The following is a 16,961-nucleotide window of genomic DNA, read 5'->3' as shown; positions in this document are numbered from 1 at the left end:
ATTTGTAGGAAATATCCATAATAGACGAAGATACAGAGAAAGAAAGCATATTAGTGGTTGCCTACAGCTGGAAGGAATGGAAAATATTTGGCAATACATACAGGCTTCTTTTTGGACTAACAAATTTTCTAAAATTACATTTTTATGATGTTTGGTGTTGTACAACTCTATACTAAAAAACATTGAATTGCACATTTTCAATGGGTGAATTATATGGTATATGGATAACATCTTAATGAAAGTATATATTTGTTCAGGATACTGGCCGTAAATCCAAATAGTTTGTACAGCACTCTGGTTTGTCACTTTTTGTTCCCTATTACTGGAATTATACTGTATCAATTTATGAATAGTAGTTAGAGACATGAGATCTAATCTAGGCAGTTTAAACAAAAAAGGATTTAAGGAATATTAAGTTTCTTCATAACCTTTATATAGGCTATAGAACCAGACTTAATATAAGGAAGACTGTAAAAACAGAATTCAGGTTCCATGGGGCGCCTGAGTGGCTTAGTCGGTTAGGCTTCCGACTTTGGGTCAGGTCATGATCTTGTGGTTCCTGAGTTTAAGTCCCTTGTCAGGCTCTGTGCTGACAGCTCAGAGCCTGAAGCCTGCTTCAGATTCTGTGTCTCCCTCTCTCTCTGCTCCTCCCCTACTCACACTCTGTCTCTCTCTGTCTCTCAAACTGAATAAATATTAAAAAAAAAAAAAAGAAAGAAAAAAGAAACTCAAGTTCCAAAACTGCTTCCTTAAGGATTCCTTAAGACAAATAAATAATAGGGAAAACTTAAAATTGTGTTCCATTTGGATCACCCTAAACTACAACTTGAACCTATATTTGTCATATACTCTCTTTCCCATAACATAATACACCATTATTACTTCCTACTTCCACTCTTCCTTCTGACTGTCTTCCTTTGACTCAAGTCAAATGGAAACTCTTCAAAGATGACCTGGCCTTTTACAGTTAGATAAGTTCTCCAAAGGAAGAAAGCCCTCATGGTTGATTTTAAGCCGCGGTCTATTTCAGAATTAAGAGCTATTGAGAGGATTTTCCAGTTTAGACAAGTAAGACAAAACAATTATGAAGGAGTTTAGGATAATTGTGAGGATTAGATGGATGTCATGATACACTGCCCAAGTGTCCCTTCAGAAATGTAAGTGGTACCTGGTTCAAGATCACACATCACCTTCCTGGGGCAGATTATGCCCAGTGTAATTTACTTATCTTTTTTTACTTTCTTAATTCAGAAACTCTTTCTTCTTTAAAAATGAGCATTTAGAAATACAGTTTTCCTTTTCTAAAATTATTTACGTATATCCCATCCATTTAAATATGAGATTTTAAAAAAGTAACTCAATTCCTTTTTTAAATTTTTTGTTATAATTTCTTTTATGATTTCTGAATAACTTAGAAATATATTTTTGCATATTCTAATTTAGGTACCTTTATATACAGAGGATGTGAATAATGTATTAAAAATAATTTTTAAAAATATTTTATCCACTAGGGGTTGCCTGAGGCCAAGGTATTGGTGGGTGATTGACTATAAATGACACAAGAAAACTTTTCAGGTCAATGAAAATGCCCTACCGATGGAGGTGTGGTTTAATGAATAGAAGTTATAGCTCCATAAAGTTGATTTCAAAAATACTTTATCTAGTATTTTTAGTAGCTGTACTGGCATTAGTTTTGTTGGATGTGCTGTCAGCCCTATTGCCTTAAAAATCACCACCAAATGCCGCAAAGAAAGACTGACAAGTTTCCGGCAGAATTTAGAATGTCTACACCAATTGAGAGGCTGGAGAATGTAGATACCACAAACAAGTTACGAGGCTACTACAATCAAGCAGGAGTTATAGTTGGAACTAAGTTACCAAGACTAAAAATCTGGAGAGGCTACGTTGTGACATGAAGGACAACGCATTGGACTCAATTTCTGGTAAGGTATAGATGAAAATCCCCTTTGCGAGAGGAGGAAGCATGATAAGATCATCTCACTGTGGTATAATTTATTACTTCAAGTTAACACATCTACATTAAATAATTCACATTAGCTGAGTAGGTAGAGTACAGGGTAACTACATAATTATTATTATTTTTCTAAGGAACAAAGAAACAGATGAACACAGAATAAGTCCCTCCCAGGGAAGGTAGATAACAAATACAGTCTAGCATGGACTCTGGCATCTCTGGCCCTGAGAACCTGAGGAGTCAAGGAATGTATATGACAGAAAGGTGGCAGAAGAGAAGAGATGGCCTGGAGACAAATTTCAACTGTTTACCATTTCGTTATAGGCTAGGCCTGCTAACTAGTAATAATAATAATAATAATAATAATAATAATAATAATAATAATATAATAATAATAATACTGTCCTGTTGTGAGTCTTGCCATCCTTTCAGACCATACTGCTTCCTATTAGCCTTGGGAATTACAAGAGAATTTTTTTGCATTTGATACTTAAATGCTATTAAAAAACAACAAAAACAAAAAACTGATGGACCAAGAAAGACACTAAGAAAAAAAATCTATAAACATCAATAGTAGCCATCACTCAGCAAATGAACTGTAATGGCTGACACTTTCCTAATTGGAATAATGGCAATGTCAGCCTAAATATGAATCAGATTTAGACAATCTTTCAACAGGATTTCTCTAAGGAAATACCATGTAGATATGTGTTCAGGAAGCAGTATTCAGCGGTAATAAGTAGAAATCCACTCTGAGCTAATGAGTTTAAAATGGTTGCCAGTTTTAATATGTCTTACCTAAAGATACAATAATCTTACTGAAGATAACTCACACTGTGGGAAATACAAAATGTCCTTAGTAGAATGAAAAATGTATGTCTCCAGGTCTCAAAGGGACCGGTAAGGTTAGGGGCATTTTATTCAGCCTGCAATGAACGGTCATGTAAGAGAATTCTAAAACTTCTGAAGTAAATTCAACAGTAACACAAATTCCCATCATGCCACTTTACATATATAAATATATATACATATATATATAATCTATTTGACCTGATTTTCTTGACAGTGAGTGCTCATTTGGTAGAATAAAACTTAAATTATTAATTTGATGAGTTTCCATGAATATAGAAGAGAGAAAAAAACAATTAAATTCATGACATTATGAGATTTCTATTCTGCCAGGAAAAGTGAATTCACCTATAAAATATGTCTGATGTATAAGGAATTTTTTTTTGAAAAATGATAATTGTGCATACAGTATTCTAAAGCATAGTATATGGCTCTTTGTCTACCTTTTCAAGAATCAGCAATAGCATCTTTCATCAATCCTTAGTGGTCACATTGATTCCATTTCCAAATTAATAGATCATATTCTTAGGGGTGCCTGGGTGGCTCAGTTGGTTAAGCATCTGATTTGATTTTGGCTCGGGACATGATCTCAGTTTGTGGATTGAGCCCTGCATTGAGCTCTGTTCGCTGGCAGCATGGAGCCTGTTTGGAATTCTCTGTTTCTCCTGATCTCTCTGCCCCTCCCTGCTCTCACTCTCCCCACACCCTCAAATAAATAAATAAAAATAAAACATGTTATTAAATATCTTGGATATAAATATTCACTACTCTAAAAACTATTTTTTGTCCTTTCATTCCTAGCCTTGAGCCCAGTTGAACTACGTTTTTTTTTTTTTTTCCCAGAAGCAGCTCAACATGGAAGTGGTAAAGCAGTTGTTACCATGAATCCTTTCAATGTAATAATATAGCAAATTTCTCATATTATCCATTTTAAATGGTTTGTTAAGGGTGTATTACTCTGAATAAGGAGTAATAAATAGAAATAATTGATTTTCCCAAGTTTAGAAACAATTTAGAAATAAGACAAAAGTATTAACAGGTAAACAACTAACATATTATCATTCCTACTAATGAGTATGAGGCAGGAGAGAAGGGAGACTCAGGAGGCAAGTTGACCAAAGTAAAGCCATTTTGGTTTTAGGCTGACTGTTAACCTAAAAGTCAGCAGGTCATAAAAGGAACCACAAGATGTGACTTCTGGAAGACAACAAGACCCCACTCCCTTGGGATGCACATACTTAAAATTGCTCCCTGTGGGTAATTCCACAACCCTAAGATAAGGAAAAAACAAAAAAAAAAAGAACTAACTGCTCAATGTGAATGATAAACCCATAGTTAAAGAGTAAGCTTCTCCCTATATGGTTAGCTACTTAAAAGAAAAAACTTATAAAACTCTTTGTTACAGGCAAAAGAGGGTTCTCTTTCTCATCTGGGAAGAGAGACTGCTACTTTGTCTATGAAGTAGCTCCTATCTTACTTCTACACTTAATTAATTTTTGTCCCTTTCTCTAAATGGATAGCTCCTTGAATTCTTTCTCGTGCAAAGCCAAGAACCCTCTTGGCCTGAAGGCCTGAGGCCCTCCCTCTGGGGCCTGGGCTCCAGACATCAGGTACAGATGGCACTGAGTCCAGGATGCCTAGTTTTACCCTATTTTAAGTAATTGAAGCAAGTCTTCCTACTTAACAAGCGATATTTCTATCCCATCCTTTTTAAGCATTAAAATATCTTTAAAACATAACTAACTAGTTAAATCATCCTAATTAACAGTGCACACGCTCTGAAAGGCACAAAGTAATTGTGAACAAATGCATCTGTAAGACTTGATATTTAATCCTCAAAACCCAAACCTGTAGCATGATAATGTAAATGTACTTAATGTCACTAAACTCTACACTTAAAAATACTCAAAATGTTACGTATACTTTGCTACACATGCAAAACAAACAAACAAACAAACAAACAAACAAACAAACAAACAGAAAACCCAAGCTAGCTCAGCTCCCTGACTCCATTTCTACAGTATTAAAATTATCTCAATTCCTAAAACTCTTTGTTAATAAATATCTGATGCAAGCCCACTTGAGTCTGAGGAATAATAGAATTTCTATTAATTACTTAAAATTACTATATCAAGTCTGGAATCCCAATGTATATAAAACATTCTAATTTCAAGAAAAAATAAGTGACATTCAAATACTACGGACATAATCAAATCTCTCATTTGTCATGAAAAATAGACATTTTGCAGGTAGGTGGCTATAATGTAAAGTGACTTTGTAATTTAGAGAAGTTTGTTGATACAATGCTTTCTTTAAAATGTACATTTTCATGGGGTGCCTGGGTGGCTCAGTTGGTTCGGTGTCCAACTCTTGGTTTTGGCTCAGATCATGATCTCATAGTTTCGTTCGTGGGATCAAGACCTGTGTGGGTCTCCACACTGACAGCACAGAGCATGCTTGGGATTCTCCCTCTCCCTCTGCCCCTTCCACTCTCATGCATGTGCTTTCTCTCTCTTAAGTAAATAAACTTAAAAAATACATAAAAATAGGGGCGCCTGGGTGGCGCAGTCGGTTAAGCGTCCGACTTCAGCCAGGTCACGATCTCGCGGTCCGTGAGTTCGAGCCCCGCGTCAGGCTCTGGGCTGATGGCTCCGAGCCTGGAGCCTGTTTCCGATTCTGTGTGTCCCTCTCTCTCTGCCCCTCCCCCGTTCATGCTCTGCCTCTCTCTGTCCCCCCCCCAAAAAAAAAAGTTGGAAAAAAAATACATAAAAATAAAATGTATATTTTCCTAATGATAGGGATCATAAAGTATGTATTATAAAATCACTCACATATCAACAAATAATCTTAACAGTTCACTGTAGTAAAAGGTTTTGGTTTGTTATTCCTATTGCTAAATTTAAGTCACAATTGTTTTATAATTACACCGAATTTTGTAGCATAAATATATTATATTAGAATTTAAAGTACATGCAATCATGCAAATATGGTAAAATATCATTTTTAAATCATCCACAAGTTTATTATTAAGTGAATACCATACAACTAAGGCATTTGGTAAGAACAAACATTTTATTTACATAAGAAATCATTACATATTATTCATAAGAGAGTAAACATGATTATTCACATAATTAAAGATCAAACCCAAGTATAAATTAGAGTGTGTGCTTATCTGGAATGATCATTGTTAAGGATCAGAGATTTGTTTCCACTCCTGTGTGTTACGTACCTCCTGTGCATTTATCAATTATAAATATATTCCTGCTAGTAAAGCATTAGCCAAGGATAGAGCAGCAGCAGAGAGAGAGAGAGAGAAAAGGTTTGAAACTTTATTATTAGAAGCAGTTTACTAATCTTCAAGCATAATTTTCATGTGATTCAGTCAGGAGTTAAATATTTCTCTACTTGGGTGAGCTCCTAAAGGCAACTACTCTGGAAGGTTTTCCCTTAATTATAATTGAGAAACTTTCACAGTGAGTTTTTCCTCATGGGCTTGTTTACACATTTGACTAACAAATACAACAATGCAAAATCCAGTTATTTAAACATTTGCATTTCTAGAAATCAACCAATGTTTGAAATTTTTAACTGCTAAAAAGTGCAACATTTCCATCAGCCAAAACGTATTTAGAGAGCACAGAAAGAGCATATTTTTCCCCAAGTAGAAGAAAAACTCACCCTTGAAGTTATAGAGGTGTAGGTATTGCTGCTAAGGATTTTTTTTCTGGGAATGCTAGCTGAGAAATGCTGGATTTGTTCTTGAGGGCTTTATAGTATTACTAAGAAGAGGATTTCTATTGAAAAAAAGGATGAAGTTATATAAAAAAAGAAAAAGGATGAAGGTATAGACTATATAAGTTTATTTTCTTTCTAGTTAGTATATGTTGAAAAGACAAAAAGGATGGGTGTTGACTTTTGGATTTTTTTCCCTTTCCTATACCAGAGCCTTTTGAGGAGCTGAAGACATAGCACTCACAAAATGACTAATTCACGTTCACTTCTGTAGCTAGTACTGCACCAAGTCTTTTCTATTTAATTTTATTGAGTTGTCCCAAACTACTTAAGGAAGTAGGTATTATTCTCTCTTATGAAGACATTGAAACACATGTAAAGTTATGGGCTCAAAGTGTCATAGCTGGTGTTCCCAGAGCTAAGAGTCTTTGACCTACATTCTTTTTTTAAAAAAAATTTTTTTTAATGTTTATTTATTTTTGAGACAGAGGGAGACAGAGCATGAGTGGGGGAGGGGCATAGACAAACGGAGACACAGAATCTGAAACAGGCTCCGGGCTCTGAGCTGTCAGCACAGAGCCCAACCGGGCTCAAACCCAGGAACGTGAGATCATGACCTGAGCCGAAGTTGGACACTTAACCGATTGAGCCACCCAGACGCCCCTTTAACCTACATTCTTAACCACTAGCCTCTCTGTATGTATGTGTATATATATGTACACACACACACACACACACACACACACACATATATATAATGTGAAACTATAAATATATACACATTTAAATTGAATTTTTTCCCATCAGGAATCCTCTCCCTTTTCTTCATCTTCTTTCATCCTTTACCTCTTCATATTTAACACATATTTATTCTTCACCCATCCTATGCTTTCAGTTTTTCTCCTTTTGCTGACAAATTTTACAATGAGTACATAAATTCTATTCAGTGTCTCAATGTCCTCATCTTCTGCATACCCTCAATATATTACAAAATGGCATTTACTCTCAATAGTCTTTCATAGTATAGACTATATTTACTGCAATTTTTCAAAGCCTCAGAGATTGTGATACAGTAAATCTGTGATACAGATTTTTTTTACAAGTACCTACTGTGGTTTTCTCTATTTTTTTTTCTTTAAGCATGATCATTTTCAGTTGTTTGTCACAACTTCTTAGTCTTCTTAATGGGTTTGTTTCAATCTCTTATAAGTTTGTTTTAAAACCAGAACTACCGTGTCAGCCTTCTCCCACCTCATCCTTCACATTCTTTACTTAGAATCCATGACTTCAAACAACATCAATGGAAAGATGCTTCTCCAATCTGTCTCTCCAGTCAAGAATTGTCTTCTGATTTCTAAATCTTTATATGAAATGTGGATATCTCCGCATTAAATTCAATATATATCTGATCTTATTGTATGTTTTATGCCAAACTTTTCTATTCAGCATCCTAGTTAAGAGTGCTGCTAAACCCAGAGAGATACCAGAGATTCAAAGCCATATTCTCCTCACTCATCTCCCACACCCAACCAACTTATCAATTACATCTCCAAAACAATTTAGAATGTTTCTACCTTTCCAGCTTGATTTTTTCCTTCTTACATTACTGTTTCTATCATCATCTGTGACTCAGATTTCATTGTCTGACAATGTAATGCTCTTTCTTATTCCAAATTTTATCTCACATTTCTATTCCTAACATTGCTGAAAGGTTATAATTTTAATATACAAATAACTATACCCCTCCAACTAATCAAAAATTTTCAGTGAGGATTCCATCCTTCCATAGTTTGATTGTGACACTTGAGCTTTTATGATTTGGTCTCTGTGTGTCTTACTTCATGGCTATCTATTAATCTCTTGGATTTTACATTTGTTCACACAAATCACTTATGGGTATGCAAATTAATCCTGCAATTGTGTAGCTCTGACTGGCTGGAAGACAAAATGGTACAGCCACTTTGGAAGAAAGTTTAGCAGTTTCTTACAAAGTTAGACACAATCTCGCCACAGGACCCAACAATACCACTGACAGATTTACTCAATTGATTTGAAAACTTATATTCATACAAAAACATGACCACAATGTTTATAGTGACTTCAATCATATTTCCAAGTAAGAATAAACCAAAATGATCTTCCACGAGTGAATAAGGTTCGGTTTAGGATAAAATATCATCCAGCAAATAAATAAATAAATAGATAAATAAATGAATGAATGAATGAATGAATGAACAAACAAATAAATAAATAAATAAATAACAAGCAAACAAATAAAAGTGAGCTATCATGCCACTAAAATACACAGATAAACCTCAAATGCATATTGGTAGTTGAAACAATTCAATCTGAAAAGACTACAAATTGTATGATTCCCATTAAATGACATTCTGGAAAAGACAAAGCAATGAAGACAGGAGAGAAATAGTGGTACACACACAGATTTAGTGGTAAGAGGGGAATGTTGAACTGATGAAGCAGAGTACTTCTAGGACAGTGAAATTATTTTGTATGATATTTTAATGATGGATAATGACATGCATTCTTTAATTCTATAGAAATTTGTAGCACAGAGTGAGGCTTTATGTGTAAAAAGTAAGAAAAAGATCATTGGAGATTGCAGGTCCCAGGCAGGAATGCAGATTGTGATAAGGGAATCTAATTGTATTACAAATGCATGGGATAACCTCAGGGAGGCGTGTTGCGGGAAAAGATGCTTACAAACGTAATTTTAGAAGTAAAGAGTCTGTGAGACTGAAGGCAAAAGGAACTGCTCATAAGAACTGTACTTTAGTTGATAAAATTGTGTCCCAAAGTAGTATGGATAAATATTTTAATACTACTCTATAAGTATAGTGCAATTGACCAATTCAATGTACAGATGATATAAACCACATTTCTCACTGTTGGAATGAGGATGTATAGATAAGAGAAGGCTAAAGGGCACTTGGGTGGCTCAGTTTGTTGAGGGGCTAACTCTTGATTTTGGCAGAGGTCCTGATCCCAGGGTCGTGGGGTCAAGCCACTCATCAGGATTCACACTGGGCACGTAGCTTGCTTAATATTCATTCTGTCTCTCTCTCTCTGTCTCTCTCTCTCTCCTCTCTGTCCCTCTGTCCCTCTCCCCTACTCATGCTGTCTCTCACTCTCTAATTAAAAAAAAAAAGAAAGAAAAGAAAAAGGCTAAAACAATAATTCATGTGAGAATGATTAGAGTTGGAGACATCAGTATAAACCCATGGTTAGCATAATGTAGATACAGATGTTTGCATATAGAAATATTCAGGATGGGGGGACAGGTGATCTCGGTGGTGGGGATTAAGGAGTGTGCTTGTCATGGTGAGCACTGGAATAGTTGAGTCACTATATTGTACACCTGAAACTAATATAACACTGTATGTTAACTATATTGGAATTAAAATAAAATAAAAAAGAAATATTCATACATATGTGTACACTATGAAAAGGGGGGAAAACAGTAACTTTGTAGTAGAGAAACCTGACAAACAGTACCTAAGCCCTATGACCAAGAGCACTATCACAGTACTATGTCATGTTAATATTATGTACCCTTAATATGATGTGATCAAAATAACCCTTTACTGATAGTCACATGGCTCCCCAAAACCCTTCACACCAATCTAGTCATGAGAAAAATGTCAGACAAATTCTAGAAAAGCATTCTAAAAAAATATTTAACCTATAATTCTCAAAACTTATAGAGGTCACTTTTAGGCAAACATGCTTGAGCAGTGGAATGTAGAAAGGGCCCACAGAGACCCCCTGGCTGAATACAGACTGGCCCATCAGGCAACGCATCTCAAAATATCCGTAGGCCCTAACAGACCAATGGACTACTTACAACCAGTCACAGTTACCCCAAAGGGGAGAATTCCATATGTAGCCATACCTCCTCACCTCCCCCACTTTAAAAACAGCCCCCACCCACTGCCTCCTTGCAGATAGACTCTCCTTTGTTGTCCTGCCCTCCACTCCCTTGCAGTGTATTCAATAAACTTCTAGCTCCTTTGTTCTGCCCCAGGTGAATTATTTCACCTCCCACGCCACTGGCTTCCACTTGATCATTTTCCCACATTTGGGGGCCCCCAATCTGATTGAGAGACGCCCCATTTAAACACCACAAAACAGTCAAGGTCATTAGAAACAAGAAAAGTCTGAGCAATGGTTAACAGCCAATAGGAGCCTAAGGAGATATAACAAATACAAGTAATGTGGTTTCTAGGATGAGCCACTGAAACAGAAAGGAAATGTCACACCATATAGGCTAAAGCAACTAAATAAATAACAAAAAAAAAATCCTTTTATATGCTATATATTCATGTAATTATTTTATATCAGGTTGCTTGGGATTGTAAAAGTGGATGTATTTTTATACTAATCATACCAAACTATGAAAATTAAGGAAATCTCTACAATAAGCATATCACAAACTAATAGCATGTTAACACTTTGCAGAAATGCCTACTTACTGAAGTAAAAAAAAAAAATTACATACAAGGGGAAATTCATTTTACAAGATATGGGCTAATTTCACTATTGTAGTTTATAAAGAAGTAATCCAAATATAGTTCATGAATTTTCAAATAATATTATAATTCTCTATTATTAATGTTTTAGTTGTATTTGTGTAAACCATGATATGACTCAAGAAACAAAGACTTTCCAGAATACCAAATAACACTTCTTAGGCTGCTAACCTATATGCTTATGTTATATGCTATCTCCATTCACCTCCTGTTCCAAAGGCTAATTTTCATATAAATCATGTGCTATATTATAATTTGTGCTGCATATACATCATTTTTGTTTTTCTTTTTGAGATATTTATCTGATGTGAGAGGGTTAAGTCTGAAAGGGGAAAAAAGTGATAAAAAATAAGCCTGTATATATACATACATATATATATATATATATATAATATATATTTTTATATATATAAAACCAAGTAACTCAGAGCTTTTCCAGTTTAAGATATAAAATGCTTTGTCATTTCCAGAAGTGAAAATTAGAACCCTTTGAATATGCTTGGTTCTTAAAACTGGAAGCCTGCACCCCTGCCAATGGAAAAGTTTTCATATTATGAGCTCTTACAGAAAACTGCTGACCAGCCTCTAGCTCCACCAGGGTTATAAAAGTATTAAACAGTATGATTTTTCATCAACTCTTTAAATAATTTAATAGCTTCTTTTCTTCTATTTTTATTTTTGCCTTATTTGAATACTCATGTTTTCCTCATTATGATTCATGGGATATAATTCCTAGGTGACATTTAACAACTCCTTTAGGGACTGTTATGTAAATAAACCATGAAACAAATAGTGCTATCTACCCACACTGCCCCTTCTGATGCTCCAAATTTTGAAACTATGCCTCTTTCTATGGGAAAACAGTATTATCCTGGGGTTTGTCTCCCTACATGTTATTGGTTCAGCCTTCAACAAAAATGGTTTCTGTTCTAAAATAGTTTAAAGAAGAACACAACCAAATACTCACCATTAGTTGAACTCATGACTTAGGTCTCCAAGGGCTCATTGTTTCTACACTGAACTGATCAGAAATTAAAGCTGTGTTCCTGGAGAAAAAGGCAATGATTTAGAAATCCTCACAGGGCCTCTCCTTTTCCTGACCTTCTGTCTAAGAATTACAGCATTAAAAGTCTACAGAATAAAAAGCAAGTAACTCAGCTCCGGGGCAGCATGCCCTGTTTATGTTTGGGTGATAAAACCAGTCAAAGGGTAAATTGGAAGTATCACTAACACTATCTAAATCATTTACTGTTGCTGGAAGCACCAAGTTGTCATTACCAAAGACTTTATGGTAATATTTGTTAGTGAGAAGTTTTTAAAGTCACTTTTTAGCTTTAATTCAAGAGTGGAGAATTTTTTCCGCTCTAAGTTTTGGAAACATGTTTTGCAATCTTTACTTCCCTCTATAGCATAATCTATATGTCAACCATTATATGCTAAAATATATATTTCTATTAAGAGTAGTACATTGTTATGCACTGTATTATGACCTCCGCAAATTCTTATGCTGAAGCCCTAATCCCCAGTGTTACTGTATTTGGAGACAGAGCCTTTAAGAAGGTAATTAAAGTTAAATGAGGTCATATGGGTGGGTGCTGATCCAATAAAATTTATGTTTTTTTAGGAAGAGACGTCAGAGAGTTCCCTCTCCCTCTGCCTGCATGAACACAGAAAAGGGCTGGTGCAGACTCAGGGAGAAGGCAGTCATCTTCAAGCCAAGGAAAGAGTCCTCACTAGAAACCAAGTTGGCCAGCACCTTGATCTTGGACTTCCAACATTTAAAACTGTAAGGAAATAAATTTCTGTTTTTTAAGCCACCCAGCTCATGATATTTTGTTATAGCAACCTGAGCTGATCAATACTTATATCTATTGAGTGGATAATGAAGATATATCTGTTTATCACACTTCTTTCTCAAAGCCAGTTTTATTTAAACATTTACTCAGTGATTTTTCTCCATTCATTAATCAAATCTTTTCTTTTTTTTGCATGTTGCTTGCTTGCTGTCTTTCTTTCTTTCTTTCTTTCTTTCTTTCTTTCTTTCTTTTTAAGAGAGTGATCACAGGAAGTATAGAAAACACTGTTGGTTATTATTCTACACTTCCTTCTTACTAGAAGAGACTGGAATTTATTCTAGTGTTTCTTTCCTACATGATAATTCTGTGGTAAAGTGTGTTTGTCTAGACCTCTGAAAGTAATCCCCTTACTGTTAGTGGTATATTGGTGGGCATGTGAGATAGTCTGATCAATCAGATGTGATGGTAAATGTGTTAGGGAGGAAAATGCTTCATTAAAAGGTTTCTGATTTTTAATAGGGGAAACATAAATGAGTGGCCTTGGCCTTGCCTAGTCATTATTGTCTGTGAATATGAAGTCTGGAACCATGTTAGCTTCTTGCAAATATGAGATCACTTTCTTACATGGAAACAGATACACTGATAGAGCAGTAAGTTAAAAATAATTTAGAAGTCTTAGGTTATTATTGAACCTTGAATTAAACAGAACTAGAGTTTTCTTATGTCCAGACATAGGCAAGAAGATAAATCCCCTCTTGTTCAAAAAGCAAAGAGTTGAATTTTAATAATTGTATATGATAATTACCTCTTAATTTGTAGATATAGTCAGAAATTGAAATCTTTTGTTTTACACTTAGTTGGGTTGTCTTCATCATAAAACTTTTGAAAATAATTCTAATTGCTTAATCTATTCAATAAATGCCTTTCACATTAGAGAGAAAAACAGATACTTTGTGTTAAATGAAACCTCTCTATTTCAGTAAAATCAATACATAAAATTGCTTGTCATAAAAATCTCCAGGAATGATATACAAGAAATAAATAATAGTGTAAGGGATGCTGAGAACTAACAAAGAAACCAAGGGTAGAAGGAAGACTTCTCACTTTATAGAATTTTTTATTTTGAGGTTTTAGAAATTTGTAAATACATTAAAAAGGTTTAAGTTCTTCTAATGTTTATTTATTTTTGAGAGAGAACAGGCATGTGAGTGGGGGAGGGGCAGAAAGGAAGGCAGAAGATCCCAAGCAGGCTCCACGCTAACAGCAGAGAGCCCAATGCAGGGCTCAGGTTCACAAACTGCGACATTATGACCTGAGCCAAAGTCGGATGCTGGATGCTTAACTGATGGAGCCACCCAGGTGCTCCTAAACAGGTTTAAATTTTTTTAAAAAGTAGGGTGTGCCTGGGTGGCTCTGTCAGTTGAGTGTCTGACTTTGGCTCAAGTCATGATCTCACAATTGGTGAGTTCAAGTTGGATCCCCACATCAGGTGCTCTGCTGTCAGTGTAGAGCCCACTTTAGATCCTCTGTCTCCCTCTCTCTCTCTCTCTCCCCCCCCGCACCCTCATGCTCTCCCTCTCTCAAAAATAAATTAAAACATTAAAAACAAAAAAGTAAAACTAAGGAGGCTTTAAAAATCAGACATTTAAGGGAAATAAAAATTGAAAAGTTCCTAAAAATATTAATACCTTGATTTTTTTATCCAGGGCTTCTATATGTAATGAATGCAGTTATAGGAATATCATCAAAACTGTTTTAATAGTTTTCCTCATCAAGCTGTACCACTGTAAAATTTTCAATTTGAAAACAGATTTCTCTTACATTTTCTGAGCTTCCTTATTCCTATTGTGCTTCCTAAATATGTTCATACAGAAACTTGTCTTGAATTTAGGAAAGAATTATAGTATATAAAAGTAGGAATATTTTTTCCAGTGCTTATTTAATACAGTAAACTAAAGATGGAAGGTTACTCACATAATTATCATCAAGTCAACAGGTGCTATCTATACTGATGATTCTAATCCCAAGTAGTCATATGGAGGATTCTATCGGTACCTGATCTGGCAGCTTATCTAAGTGGACCTTGCTGAATACTGGATAGTTAGCTAGCTTTCTAATATATGTTTTAACAATCAGCAATTATCTAAGAAATTTCATTAAACCATTACAAGTATTATATTACATCAAATTAATATAATTAACCATAATGCCTAATGCTACCTGATCATGGTAAAATTAACACATTCAAATTTTACTGATGGCAGCAATTTAAACATTATATTTAAATATTCAAAGAAAAAAAGCCATGTTTTTAAACCATAAAATTATCCTTCTTGTGTAAACTTATACAATGGTAATCATCCAGCAGAAAATAATATATATATATATATATATATGAATTTAAAAGTTTTTAAAAATTCACAATATTACAAAAATAAATATATAACTATAAATATACAACTTTATATAACTATAAATATATATGCCTAGGAAGAGACAAGAAAGAAACAATGGAACAAGGAAATTACTCTTATAAGGAAACTCTCAATTTTTTCTCAAATTATTTTCAAGGAAATGATAATTTAGTGAAAATTTTGGTGACTTTTAAACTTATATGTTGATTATAATGTTATCTATACAAGAGGCAGATTATATATTGCTATAATTGTCCTTAGCAAAGGACAATTATAAGTCCTTATGCTTTTATACTTACCAAATACATTTTATGGTAAATTTTTAGTGAAACCTATTGTTTTATGTTACTAATAGTCATTAGATTTAAAATGAACAATCCTTGATAAGCATGGGATGAGATAAACCCTTGTAACTAGTGTATTTTCTTCTACCCACAGACCTTCCATTCATTTGTGCTATATTAAACAGCTGATACAAAATGAATAACTCCTCTACACCTTCATTTTTCTTTCATAAGTGTTTTTGCATCCCCCTTTGTCTTGGGGTTTGTTGAAACCTCTTTCATGTCTTGGGTACGAGTCACCAATACCACAACATCACATCATCAAAATCACAACATCTTCTAGTAGTATTATGGATTCTGAGGCCTAGTCCCACTCATATTGATTTATATTAGTTTCTGTTCCACTCATAATAAATTATCTTCTTGCACATCACTTATCTTCTTGGGAAGATATGTAACTTAAAAGTAAAATACGGAAGTCTTGAGGGGCCAAGAACTAAGAGAGAGGAACAAAAATGTGAAAGTAGCACTCATGAAATATTCTTCTTGAGGTATATACTGATTATAAAGTTGTAGGTGGGAGAGGGGACTAATAAGCTGACTTGGCTATGAGACTAAGAAGAGTTTTCAGCCCTCTTTTATGTTTCTTGTGACCTGGGGTACACAGAGGCTATGGACTAAGATTAAGGATAAACGATAGAGAACAGCTTTCACTAAGACTTAAAACCAGTTACAAATAGCTCAGCTCCAGTTTCTATGAACTATAGCTATCATATTGCTTGACAAAAGAAAAAGTAATTTCCCTCTGTGGAAAATAACATTATCCAGAGTCTATAATAGCTCAGATTTTCATTCTTGTAAAAATTGCCCAGCGTTCAAATATAATTTATTTATTTATTTATTTTTTTTCAACGTTTTTTATTTATTTTTGGGACAGAGAGAGACAGAGCATGAACGGGGGAGGGGCAGAGAGAGAGGGAGACACAGAATCGGAAACAGGCTCCAGGCTCCGAGCCATCAGCCCAGAGCCTGACGCGGGGCTCGAACTCACGGACCGTGAGATCGTGACCTGGCTGAAGTCGACGCTTAACCTACTGCGCCACCCAGGCGTCCCCAAAAATAATTTATTAGACAAAGACACACTCAACAAAACAAAACCACACTCAGAGAGAGAGAGAGAGAGAGAGAGAGAGAGAAACAGATTTATAAAGAATCTATATGTTGGTATCTTTTGAAAGATATTTTAGATTATTGAAATCATAATATTTAACAAATTAGATAATATGGAGAATTTTAGAAGTTAATTTAAAATTTTAGAAAATCAACTGAAATTTTAGAAGTGAAAAATATAATAAGAATTA

The 16,961-nt window shown here is 34.7% G+C and overlaps 1 long non-coding RNA gene across 4 annotated transcripts in view; it reads right to left on the bottom strand.

The window, feature by feature from the left end:
- The window catches only part of LOC113603364 (uncharacterized), a 187,992-nt gene that overhangs the window by 158,306 nt on the left and 12,725 nt on the right, over positions 1 to 16,961 (bottom strand). For all 4 annotated transcript variants that reach the window (XR_008299838.1, XR_008299836.1, XR_008299834.1 and 1 more), the window contains exon 2: positions 12,074 to 12,152. This is a non-coding gene — a long non-coding RNA (uncharacterized LOC113603364). The remainder of the gene's footprint in view (positions 1 to 12,073; positions 12,153 to 16,961) is intronic.

Source organism: Acinonyx jubatus, chromosome A1 (genome assembly GCF_027475565.1).
Source record: "Acinonyx jubatus isolate Ajub_Pintada_27869175 chromosome A1, VMU_Ajub_asm_v1.0, whole genome shotgun sequence".
NCBI lineage: Eukaryota > Metazoa > Chordata > Mammalia > Carnivora > Felidae > Acinonyx > Acinonyx jubatus.
Note: the sequence above shows the minus strand (reverse complement) of the source record. Positions and strands in the feature narration are given on the sequence as shown.